This window comes from Phocoena sinus, chromosome 18, assembly GCF_008692025.1.
Source record: "Phocoena sinus isolate mPhoSin1 chromosome 18, mPhoSin1.pri, whole genome shotgun sequence".
Taxonomy (NCBI): domain Eukaryota; kingdom Metazoa; phylum Chordata; class Mammalia; order Artiodactyla; family Phocoenidae; genus Phocoena; species Phocoena sinus.
This window is the reverse complement of record NC_045780.1, coordinates 18,741,730-18,755,106: the sequence shown is the minus strand read 5'-3', so window position 1 is coordinate 18,755,106 and position 13,377 is coordinate 18,741,730. Positions and strand designations below refer to the sequence as shown.

General features: G+C 44.4%; 1 pseudogene; it reads left to right on the top strand.

Moving 5' to 3' along the window:
* The first annotated feature begins 326 nt into the window (after positions 1-326).
* LOC116742930 lies at positions 327-1,269 on the top strand (annotated as a pseudogene).
* The last annotated feature ends 12,108 nt before the right edge of the window (positions 1,270-13,377 follow it).

Below are 13,377 nucleotides of genomic sequence, written 5' to 3'. Positions count from 1 at the left end.
CGGGAGGGGTGGATTGGGAGTTTGGGGTTAGCAGATGCAAACTATGATATATAGAATTGATAAACAAGGTCCTACTGTATAGCACAGGGAACTGTATTCAATATCCTGAGATAAACCATAATGGAAAAGAACATAAAAAAGAATGTATATATATGTATAACTGAATTACTGTGCCGTTCAGCAGAAATTAATACAACATTGTAAGTCTACTATATTTCAGTAAAAAAAATCATGAGAGATATTACAAGGGTGCTGAGACATCCCTCAAAGTAAGAAAGGCTTTCGCATCGTTTTAATTTAAAAAGTATAATGGGGCACCCGCCACCATGTCGGTGGCCTTCGCATTTGCCCGGCAAAGAGGCAAAGGAGAAGTCATGCAGCAAACCACGCAGAAGATGTTAGATGAGAACCACCACCTGATCCAGTTCATCCTGGACTACCAGAGCAAGGGCAAGACGGTGAGTGCACCCAGTACCAGCAGGCCCTGCACCGGAACGTGGCCTACGAGGCCACGATCTCGAACTCCAACCAGAATATGCAGTCCCTGCTGTACGGCCGCCCACGCTGAGCAGGACGCGGGGCCCTGCCCGCCGGAGGGCTGTTCCGGAGCCCAGGCCCGCACTTCCGGGGCAGCCTCATTGATGCGACAGCCGCCTGCCTGCCGCCGTCCTCCCTCACGCAGGCGCAGACCGACATCGGTCCGAACCACGTGTTCACGCGGCAGACGGCACAGAGCGCGCTGCCCAGTGCCTCCACAAGCGCGTCAGGCAGCAGCCAGGGCTCGGGGCCCGGCTACAGCCACTCGGGACCGGCCTCGCAGAGCGTACCGCTTGCAGGGCCAAGGCGCCATTAGCAACGACATGCCTTGGGCAAACATCAACATGCAGCCCAACCCAGGCGGCTTCGGCCCGCTACAGCTGGGTGCGGGGCGAGAGCCCGCACCACGCAGGCCAGTCCATGGCCATGATGGCCGGAGCGGGCAGGGGAGCAGCGCGGTGGGGCGGCGGCCCACAGGGCGCTACTGGTCCTCCCGGCAAGGCTCCTTCCAGAGTAGCTGTGCCGGGGGGAGAACAACTGTGGCGAGCTGTACGGCCACCGCCAGGCCACCTCGGAGCCCATGAGCCGGACAGAGCCCCCGGACCACACGGCGATTACAACGACCAGCTGGCCTCCTACGCCCAGCAGAGCTACTACCGGTCGTTTGAGGAGTCCACACAGCACTACCACAACGGCGGTAAGGCCGGCCGGGCTGCGTGCTGCAGGGCCTGATGTGTTCGGGCTTTATGGCAGTGGAGGCCGGGCCCTGTGTCCCCACTTGCCTGTGTGTTAATGAAGGAGGAGAAGGGTCTCTCGGGGTAGACCCACCATGTGGCCCAGCTGACCATCTTGGGGCCTGTGAGCTGCTCTCGGAGCCTCCTCAGTCAAGACTGTCCTTTGTTCCAAAGGCGGGAGGGCGAGCGGCGGGGACCTGGGCACCCCATCTCCCTCCTGAGCCAGGCGGGCGGCACACGTGGGGTGTGTTGGGCATGGTCTGGGCATTCCTTCCTGCTGGCAAATAAGGCGCACCTCTGGCAGAGGGACCTGTCAGACCGAGGGTGAGGCGGCGACGCGCTGGAAGCAGCTCCCCGGACAGAAAGCCCTGGTCTGTGGCGTTCGCCCATTTCCCTGGTGTGAACACTCCCACTCCCAATGACTTAAAACTGCCAAGGTGACATCACCAAAAACGGATTTGGGAAGAAGCAGGCACATTCTGTTCTCTAGCGGGTGCCAGCTGGCCCTGGGCCTGTCGGGTGAAGGGACTTCCCACCGACCCCTGGAAGCCTGGAGAGGAGAGGAAACGATAAGCCCCACAGGGTGACGTGGTCCAGGCTCTCTTGTTTGGATGTCAGGCAGTGGGGAAAATGTAAGGGCTGCCAGGCCCCAGAGAGGAAAAGACAAACGGTACATACGGAACGGGTGACTTGACGATGTGACTTTTGGGGTGACCGTTTCTTAAATTGTAAAAACACAACAAAATTTACCATTTTAACCATTTTAAGTGCACAGTTCAGTGGCATTAAGTACATTCAAGTTGTCGGGCTGCCACCACCATCACCACCATCTCCAGAACCTCTCAACATTCCGAACTGAAACTCTGTCCCCTATCTCCTAACTCCCTATCCCCCACCCCGGCCTTTGGCAGCCACTTTGTGTCTCTGATTTTGGCTACTCTGGGTACCTCATCTAAGTGGAATGATACAATAGTTGTCTTTTTGTGACTGGCTTATTTCACTCAGCATAATGTCCTCAAGGTTCATCCATGTTGTAGCAGGTGTCAGAATTGCCTTCCTATTTAGGGCTGAGTGATATTCCGTTGTATGTTTACACCACATTTTGCTTGTCCATTTATCTGTCAATGGACACTTGGGTTGCTTCCACCTTTTAGCTATTGTGAATAGTGCTTCTGTGAACATGGGTTTAAAAATATCTCTTCGAGACCCTGCTTTCAATTCTTTTAGGTATAGGCAGACAGACCTCTGAGATATTGTGGGTTCAGTTCCAGACCATAATAAAGTGAATGTTGCAATTAAAAATTATAATGGAACAAATTAGCCAATAACACTGAAAGACTTGGGATACCCCAGACAGTTGACATTTGCTCAAAGGACCCACTGTGTGATGCTGCAGCTGTCTCTCCACCTCCCTAATCTCAGCACCTGTGGCAGCTTTTTCCCTGCAGGAGCAACACGCACAATGGCAAGAGAAGGAGCATTTCAAATTTCCTACGGTAGGAAGAACCACTGCTTTGTAAGATGTGATCTATAAACAAAATCTTGGTGCAAGACCAGTGATGCCACTACACTGCTTATACACCACTACTGGTTGTGCCCTTGACCGCAGAAGAACAGGAGCAGCTTGTGTAGTCAGAATCCATTGTTCAATTGCTTCAGCCCCATCATCCAAGTGGGACATGAGCAGATTGGTAAAAAGCCCTTCTGGGGGCAGTGGAGAGGAGGAGCCACTGACTTTGACCCCAAAATCCATGCAAGATATGTTAAAACTCCACACTCTCATCTCAGGTAACAAGCAATGCCCGTGTGATTCCGTTGCTTCCATCTGAGCTGGGGCAGTCAAGCCCTGTTTAACAAGGCCTGTTTTAACAATACCCCGTACAACATCAGACTCCTCTCCCATAAGTCTCCCACAATTGTATTTCTTGAGAGTGATCCTACATGATCCCATAAAAATAAAAAATAAAAAACCCTCAGACCCAGATAATAAAATAATAGAACCTCTCTCTGAATCATCTCAAACATGCACACAGCATCCTCAACAGTAAACTTCATAAGGGCAGAAATTTTGGGTATGTCTGTTTCACCATTATCTCCCAGGATCTAGCTCAGTGACTGGCAAATAGCATGCCCTCAATGACTGCATCTCTTTACTGTCCCTAAAGGTCAGGATTCACTTGTGTGGTCCCAGGCGTCTGGCTGCCTCCGTCTCCCTGAAGACTTCCAGGACAAGAGGCTACATCACCTCCCTACGCGTCTGAGTCATCTTCCTATCAGGAAATTGTTTCTGCCTTGGCTAAATAGGTAAGCAATTTCTGTCTATTTTAGACAGAAAACCTAAGTTCAAAAAAGATTAAGTGAATAGCTCAAGGTTATACACCAACTCTGACCCAGTTGGAAATAGAACCCAAGTGGTTCCTAACATTCAATCCTATAGTTTCAATACTGCTTATTTTGCAGAGGAACCTATCTTTATAATTTGCAGATATTGTTCCCAAATTGCTTGCTAGAAATTCTGCCTAAATATTGGAGGTAGAACAGCTTCATGTATCCAATAGAGAGAGAATATATATAAAAAGAAATTTTTCCCACATGAGTAATGAATCACTGTAAAAAACATTTGTTAGGTTGTTTCATTATAAAATAAAAGCATTCCTCCCGGCTGCCACCCAATCCAAATGCTCCATTTTTGTTACTAAACAATCCTTTTAACAAAAATAAGTCACAATGTTAATGCAAACATCTTGCAAGCCAAATAAAAGGACTTGTGCCAAATTTATCAGAGTTAGAGGGAGATTGTGTCAGATCTGTCTGTCTCTGAGAAACTTTCTATTAGATCACCAGTCAATAGGGTACCAGCATCTGCTGATGCTCACTGAAAGACATGAGTAATAAGAGACAGCTTTAGAAAATACATTCTTCTTCCGTAGTTAGCAATGCATGACTCACTAGAAATCTCCATACACTATACTGCATGAATGACTCAAAATTCTACCAAGGATAGAGCACAATCACTTCTCTCTTCCTGCACCAGGATTTCTCATTTCAATTATCTCTGATCTGTTAGCTTACCTCAAGGGAGAAAATCTTGGTCCATTCTCCTTCCTCTTTTAAAAACAGTGGTACATGTTTTGATATAAAAGTAAATATTGAAGTGCTACAGGAAAACAGAGACTAAACATTATAGTGAATGCTGAGAACAATCTTCAGCCGGCCCAACTCCCACCATTTGGGAGGTCATGTTGGACAATGACCATGGTTAATTTCTTTCTGGAATATTGACCAATGAGTAGAAATTATTGCAATATGAGAAATAATTTATTGTTAAAGACCAATGACCTGCCCATTCAAATCTTCAATCGCCAATAATAGTAATCAAAGATACTTTGAGAAATAGTTTAGAAGTTACTCTCCATGACAGAGGTCTTGATTTCCCTCAAATAACTATTCTGTTCAATAAGCACAGTAGCCTCCCAGTCAAGGACCACACTTCCATGCTCTTTCCTTTCCATTCCATCTAGCATTCTGACTTCAGATTAATTTTACTGAAAGATTCTTGTGATTATGATGTTAGCTTAGCATGATAATGAAGAGCGCAGGTCTTGACGTTAGATTGCCTGATGTCAAATCTTGGATTGCCGATTAATTTTTAAATCTCTGTGAGCCTCAGCTTTTTCCTCTGTGACATGGAGTTTGTAAGATACTTGCATAACTTTTATTTTGTTTTTCATTTGTGTTAAAAATGAGTGTGTAAGAAAATAGAGCATTCATGGTTAAGAGCATAGTCTCTGGAGTCAGACCTGGGATAAAATCCTGGTTCTGCCATTGAACTGTCTACAAGACTACACCATCTACCTACGGCTGTGTAACAAATCATCCCCAAACTGTCTGGCTTACAACAGTAATAATCATTTTTTATCTTCTACAGTTTCTGTAGTTCAAAAATTTGGGAGCGGTTTGGCTAAGTGATTCTGGCACAAGGTCTCCCATGGGGTTGCAGTCAGCTGAAGACTTCTCTGGGGTTGGGAAATCTGCTTCTGAGGTAGCTCACTCATGTGGCAAGATGCTGCAGGCTATTGGCAGGGAGATCAGTTTTATTCCATATGGGCTCCACAGGCCGCTTGAGTGTTCTGATGACATGGCAACTGGCTCACCCCAGAGTGAGTGATCCAAGGGAACAAGGCAGAGGGCACAGTGCCTTTATGATCTTGCCTTGGAAATTACATACCATCATCACCTCTGCCACTTTCTACTGGTCACACTGGTCAGCCCTGATTCAGTGTAAGAGGGGACTTCACAAGGGTACTAGCACCAGGAGGTAGAAGCATTGGCAGCTATCTTGGAAAATGACTACCGTGAAGGCCTTGGACAAGGTTTTTATTTTTAGTTCTTTAAACCTTGTTCTCTTATTTGCCTAATACAGACAATAATAATATATCTATTTCATAGGATTGTTATAAGAATTAGATGAGATGATACATGTAAAGTACTTAGTATGTAGTAAGTATTCAGAAAATATTGCTTAGTATTATTATAATCCATAAATAGTCAAAATATCCCAGGGGCTATCATGAGGAAGAAGGTGTTATTCTGGGAAGCAGGCAGAGCTATAAACTCTCTTCTTCCTCCCCACCGTTCTTTTTTTTTTTTTAATTTTTATTTTTATTTCTTTGTGGTACGCGGGCCTCTCGCTGCTGTGGCCTCTCCCATAGCGGAGCACAGGCTCCGGACGCGCAGGCTCAGCGGCCATGGCTCACAGGCCCAGCCGGTCCGCGGCATGTGGGATCTTCCTGGACCAGGGCACAAACCCATGTCCCCTGCGTCGGCAGGCGGACTCTCAACCACTGCACCACCAGGGAAGCCCCTCCCCCCCAGTCTTTCTTCTTCCAGTGGACTTCATTGTATCTCATATATATTAGGCTTCCCTATAAGATTTTCACTTGAAGAAAGGATTTCTCAGCTTAAAAAAAGTAAACCACTGCTCTAAGTCATTATTTAAAATATTAGAAATTTTAGGGTAGACAAATAGGTATTGATATCTATATGTATATAGGATATATAAATATATAAATATATGATAGATATATGGATATAATTTGCATATAGATAGCATTACCTAGCTAAAAGATATATAATGTGACTAGAAAGCAAAGAATATCAGATTGAAAAGTCCATAAGAGACCACCTAGTCTGATGTTAAAAACCTTAAAATTGTTAATCCACTCATTTTCCACAGTAATTCCATGGAGGTGCTGACATTTATTGGCTGCTAGGTGAATGGACTGAGTAAACCCCACCACATCCCAAAGGTTCATCCATTCACCATGGTATTTATTCAAGCATCTATTTTGTGAATGCACTGTCCTCACTGCTGGGTATACAGCACTGAACAAGATGGATAGAGTCCCATCTTCCATAAAACCTACATTTTAGTGAATGAGAAAACATGGAATAAGCAAATAAATAAGCACTATAATTTCAGGCCATGATAAATGCTGTGGGGATAATGAAACAGCAATGTGGTGAAGTAACTGCGGAGTGGGAGGACTGATGTAACCAAGGTGTCAAGGGAATTTTCTACGAGGAGATGATATTTGAGCTGAGACACGAACAGTGAGAAGGAACGAGCCATATCAAGAACTGAGAGAGGAGTTCATAGACATGAACTAACATGGCACCTTGGGAAGACTGAGCCATCAGGCAGCCTCATTCCAAGGGAAGTCTCACTATTCATTAAAGTCTTTGAAGTGTGGTTTGAAAGATACCCAGGACAGACCTGTATGTCTTTGATTATTCATCTGTGAAAGGACATTTGGCCTAAATTGCTGACCAGAGCCAACCTTTCTGGCAAAAAAAAAAAAAAAATCGATGGAAATGCCAGTAGATGGTGTGGCTGAAACTAATGTCTCCAAGTTAAAAATTTGGTCTGAATCTGAGCCACTCTGAAAACATCCTAGACTACCTGGAAGATCAGATAAAGCCTATGCAAACAGAAGACAGTCGAACAAAGACCAAAGTGTAGAACGGGTAACATATATACTCTTGTCTACTTTCCCCCAAATCTTTCAACCTTTATTTTTTACCACTAATAAACCTAGGTGAGAAGGGGGAAAGAAGGAAAAATAAATAAATGGGATCCAAAAGTCTTAAGGAAGAAAGGAGTGGGTTACAAGTTAAAATTAAACCACGTTGGAGTTGGAATAGACCCTTGAGGTGATCTCGTCCAGTCCCCTCATGTTATATATAAGCAAACCAAAGCTCAAAGAAATTAAGCAACTTCCTGAAAGTACATTGTCAATGGCTGTAGGTAGCCCCCTCACACACCAATGGAGGTATGGGGAGGGGGAAACCTTACTTCCCATATATCCTCAGCTTCATAGGGTGAGCAAGGACGTCTCCATTCTGAATTCAGGGAATGCTTTACCCCCAGATCCCCTTCCAAGCAGGTGACATGCCTTAATATACAAGAATTGCCTTCTGAAACTTCTTTTCCCTGGAATAGCAATAGTGATAGATTCCTTTTACCAAGCAAGCTTTCTTATATCATTTTTAATCAGTTCTTCTCTTGGTTATTTCTTTCCTATCTTCGTTCCTTCCTTCTTTCCACACGTATGTATTGAGGGCTGAGGATATATTAGTAAACAAGATGCATACAATTCCTGTTTTAAGGAGCTAAGGGTTTAGGAAGAAAATAAACAGATGAGTCTCCAAAATACACTTTGATAAGTACTCTAGTAGGGGCGGTAACAGGTATTATGGAACTGCTGAGCAGGGACACCTAGCCTGGTCCAGAGGGTGAGAATGAGGGGAGACTCCCAAAAGAAATGGCATTTAAGCAGAAGACAGAAAAGGATGCGATATGACCAGGGCATTACAGGCAAAGAGAACCACCATTTCAAAGGCCAGGTGGAAAGTAAGTCCATGGCACATCTCAAGGACTAAAAGCAGCTCAGTGTGGTTGCAGTATAAGATACAGGAGGGCAAGTGCCAGGAGATGAGGGGTCCAGACAGGAAAAAAATCACTATTATGGTGAAAGTAGGGTTGGAGAAATAGTTAGAGGATAACATTGATAGGACATGGTGACGAACTGGAAATGGAGTAAGGCAGAAGATGAAGTCAAGGGTGCCGCCCAAGTTTCCAGCCTGTGGAACTGGTTGGAAATCTAGGAAACCTTCAGGAAGAGCAGTGTTTTGTTTTATTGGGGGTGGGGGTAGAGATGAGTTTGGTTTTGGACAAATGAATTTGAGTTGCCCATGAAACACCTACACAGTGTCCAAGAGGCAGTTGAACATAAGGGTAGGGAGCTTAGGAGAGAGATCTGGGCTGAAGTGTAGATTTGGGAGTCAGCACCATATTACTTCTTGCTTTTAAAAGATGATGAATCTGAGACACAGAAATGTGAAGTAACCTGCCCAGGGTCATACAGTAGGTACAGAGCAGAGACTTAAACCGCAGTCTTCCCAAATCCCACGTCTTTGCCCTGTCCTTGGAGGCTCACAGCTGTAATGATTTGCTTTTGATCAGGAGTGGCAGGAGGATGTTGCAGCAGGTCCCTTAATTTCCACTGCATATTTCCATTTCTAGACTATATAGAGAAATGTAAATATGTCTTATTGTGTGGCTGCATAGGTTCTGCAGCTTGTGCAGCCACCAAACTGCCTACTGACAAGCAACCAGCTACCCACCCGTGTCCTTTGGATGCATTTCCAATAAGAAATCTCTGGTAAACTGGGAGAAATCTTGTAACATGTGAAAGTTCCCTTCCTTGCTCTGTAATCTACCCCAAAGAGTGCAAGCTGTCAGATGTGCCCTCCTTTTACAGGTACCTTAGGCCCCCTGACTGTTTCCTGTGATACCCAAGGATCCTGTGTGGGAGGAAGCAGCAGACATCATTATGTCAATTACATCAAGACTGGGTCCCCCACCAGTCATTTGTGCAGCCAAAAAATGGAAGCTGCAACTTCTGAGGTCGCTGAGCAAGTTGATTAAATATAACTTTTAAAGTAACTTTACATTTAATATCAAACAATGACCAGAAAAGACCTAGGGGTGAATAATCATTCCGGCTGCATTATTTTATGTTCTTCAGAACACAATGGAATTTGCACAACTGTAAATTAAAACTCTAGAGGTACCACCAAGAGCTTTCCCTGGAACAGGGAGGTCAGCTCACTTTTCAGCCTTCTTTTATTTTTTAAAATTATTTATTTATTTATTTATTTATTGGCTGTGTTGGGTCTTTGTTGCTGCATGCGGGCTTTCTCTAGTTGTGGCAAACAGGGGCTACTCTTTGTTGCGGTGCACGGGCTTCTCATTACGGTGGCTTCTCTTGTTGCGGAGCACAGGCTCTAGGCGCATGGGCTTCAGTAGTTGTGGCACTCAGGCTCAGCAGTTGTGGCTTGCGGGCTCTAGAGCGCAGGCTCAGTAGCTGTGGCGCATGGGCTTATTTGCTCCACAGCATGTGGAATCTTCCCGGACCAGGGCTCGAACCCGTGTCCCCCGCATTGGCAGGCAGATTCCTAACCACTGCACCACCAGAGAAGTCCCATTCAACCTTCTTTTGTTCAACAAGCATTTCCTGAGCCAGCCTGTCCTTCCCTACAGTTTTTTTTGGTCCTGTCTTTTCTGTTTCTCTGCCTCAAGCCTAATGAGCTTTCCCCCAGATCTCTCAATAGTAACTTATGGCTTGAAGCGTAAGCAGTTTAACACTATTAACCCTGTCCCTCCTGCAAAGCTGATCACCTGCTGTCCCTGATGTCACACTCCTCCCACTCATTTCCTGCCTCTCTGTTGGCTTCTTCTCTGCCCCTGTCATGGACAACCCTTCTTCTTTATGGAACTTCAAGTAATACATTTCCTAAGGTTCTCACTTTGGGTCTATCTTCTGAAATCCTTACTCTTAAGTCCTTGGTGATCTCATCAACTTTCCCCTTTCCCCATCCCAGCTTTAACTATTTGGAGGTGACTTCCAAATCCACATCTCCACTCCTGAACTTCAAGTCATGTATTTTCAAACGCCTGGTAAATACTTCTCCTTGGCAGTCCTCTCAGCCACTCTAACTCATGTGTTTTTGTTGGTTTCTCTCTTCTTGATAATAGGACACCAGCCTCCTACCCACCCAGGCTTGAAAACGTGGAGCCATGGCTCCATTCACTTTAATCTTCTTAATCTCCTGAGCCTACTGTCTAGAATATGGTGTTTCCTCCGGCATGCACCCACCTGTGAGAGACCAGTTGTCCTTGACGTCCAGATGCCTTCTCTCTCACTCTCCATGTTTAATCCACCACCAACCCCAGAAGGTCTACTCTCTCAATATCTCTTGAATCCACCCATTTTTCTTTAACTCCACTACAAAACCTTTGTCCAAGTCAGCACCATTTTTCACTTGGGCTACCAATGTGGTCTTCTAGCTGACCTCCTAGACCCTCTGTTGCCTGTCTCCAGCTTGTGCCTCATGGTACATGCAGGATGGTTTTTCTGGATACAAATGCAGTCAGACTCCCTCCCCTCCTTCAGTGCCTTCCCATGGTGCCCAAGCCTGCAGGCCCTTGGGCTCTGGATTTTGCCTGTGTCTACAGCTGCTCTGGCTCTTTTCAGTCTATACCATGCCCTCTCGTGTTCTGGGGCCCTTCCACCTTCTATTCCCTCTGCCTAAAATTCTCTTCCTTTTTGACCCTGCTCCCTCACAAATATAACTCACCTCACACGTTCCTTCTTCAAAATCCAAGGAACAGGGGATATATGTATACGTGGCCGATTCACTTTGCTGTACAGCAGAAACTAACACAACATTGTAAAGTAACTATACTCCAATTAAAAAAAAAAGTTCCTCCTGCAGAAAAGCCTTCCCTGCCTGCCTTCCCCTGGTTATCAATGGTACTGTGTGTGGACTTTACCTTCATGGTGTTTCCCAGTTCATAATTTTACCATGTATTTTTGTTATTTAGTTCGTGCCTCCCTCCTTCACTAGATGCTCACCATTTTATCTGTTTTTCTTCCAAATTTCCAACAATACCTGCATATAGTAGGAGGTGCTTGATAGAAGTTTGTTCACTGAATGAGCGAATTGTTACTCTCTGCTCTCAGATTTCCTAATTAAAAGGGAATCCTTACTTTATACCTATTCCTCTCAGTTAATATTAACTATGGTTTTCTGAAAATGAAGGTGAGAAATTTTAATCCGCTTGGTTTAACAGGCCCTGTGTGTGTAATAACGGCCATAATTCCGTGTTCCAGCTTCTGTTTTTCAATGATTAATGGGTGCAAAAACTGGCAACGAGAGGGAAAATACAGGTGGGTCTGATTGAGGTTAAGGGAGGTGCCTGTTTTGGCTACACAGTAGACAAAAGTAATTGATATGTCTCTTCTTCAGCCCACACACCACCAGCTTTCAGAAACTGGAACCGAAGTAGGCCCTAATAAATGTAATGTTCACAGGTCATAGTGAGCATTTTTGAAAGTGCTTTTCCCCCCTAGTCAACTAATTTATTTTAAAGCTTTTATTGCAAGTGACTTACACTGGTTTTAAAACTAAAAACTTTCCAACTCTTTTTATCTCTGATGTTTCTGTGTAAGCCCAAGATGAGAGTGACAGTGACATTGACTCAGGAAAAATATTCAAAGCAAATACAAATGCATTATCTGTCCTCACATCTGGCTTTAATGAGACACGTACTCAAAAATCTGCTTGTAAACATTCCTGCTGAGCTGTCTTGAATTCCACTGATAAGGACTGAGAGGACAAGGCGTGGTGAAGAGGTACAGAGAAATGGAAAGAACATTAGACTAGGCGACAGAAAACCGGGATTCTAGTTTTCACCTCCACAGCTTACTAGTCATTTGACAAAGCATGTAATTCCTATGTGCCCAAGTTTCGAGAACTAGAAAATGGCAGTGACCAAGCTCTGGTTCGGGAGGGCAGGCGACACACATGAGCTGACCTCACTCTCCTCCCAGCCATTCCTTAGATCAACAATAAAGATGTATGAGAGGGGACACATCCATAACAGTACTGAGAACTGAAGCCTTTGAAATGATTCATGTTGAGAGAGGAAGTCACAGCCCAGGACCCGTGCAGGAGACTGCAGCAGAGACAGCGGTTGAAGTTGTTTCTGCCTATAAGACCAGGAGAGGCTCTAAGCCCAGAGTTAGCAGGTATGAGAGCAAAAGTGAGCTGCGGATGACAATAAGCATGATTCACTAAACATGCACTGTTGAAACAGACTAAATAGCCCCCGGTCGCTGCAACTAGAGAAAGCCCGCACACAGCAATGAAGACCCAATGCTGCCAAAAATAAATACATAAGTTTATTTAAAAGAAAAGAAACAGACTAATTTTGTCCCTCTCCATGAACCCCACACACCCAGAGGAAAGTCATACTAGATCTTCACGATAATAATCTAGTACTTTATTCATAAATATAGATGGAAAGCCAAGCATTCCTCATAACTGAAAAAAAAAAAAAACAGCCCCAAAATGAGGAACCAAGATGAAGGTAAAATTGTAGAAACCTCCCAGACAGTAGAGCATAATTTTAAAAATGGGGGGGAGGGGGACTAAGAGAAATACAGACAATAAATCCACAAATAAAGCCATCGTGCATCTAAGAGGAATTCCAGAAAGAGAGTAGAAAAAACAAAGGAGCTTTAACAATTAAAAAAATAACTCAGGGAAATTTCCTAGAGCTGAAGAAAGACTGGAGTTGTCAGATTGTAAAAACCCATTGAGTGTCCAAATAGATGAAATTTCAGAAAACCCAAAGGAAAAACATATGCTAAAAACTTCAGGGACAAATAATAGATTTCCTACCCACCGCCCACATACCCCCCACCCCCCAAAGAATCAGACTGACATTGGCTTTTTCATCAGCAACCTTAGAAACTAGAATACAATGCAGAATTGCCTTTAAAAGGATGAAGGGAAATTATTTTGAAACCGGAATTATATGTTCTGCCAAATTGTCAATCATAAAGTTAGTGAAAACAGATTTTCAGACTTGTTGTGACTCACAAAATTAACCCCCTGTCCAACTTTTGTGACAATTGCTTTAAATTTTATTGCATGTTTTTAACACAAAAGAGAAACCAAGAAAGAGAAAGATATA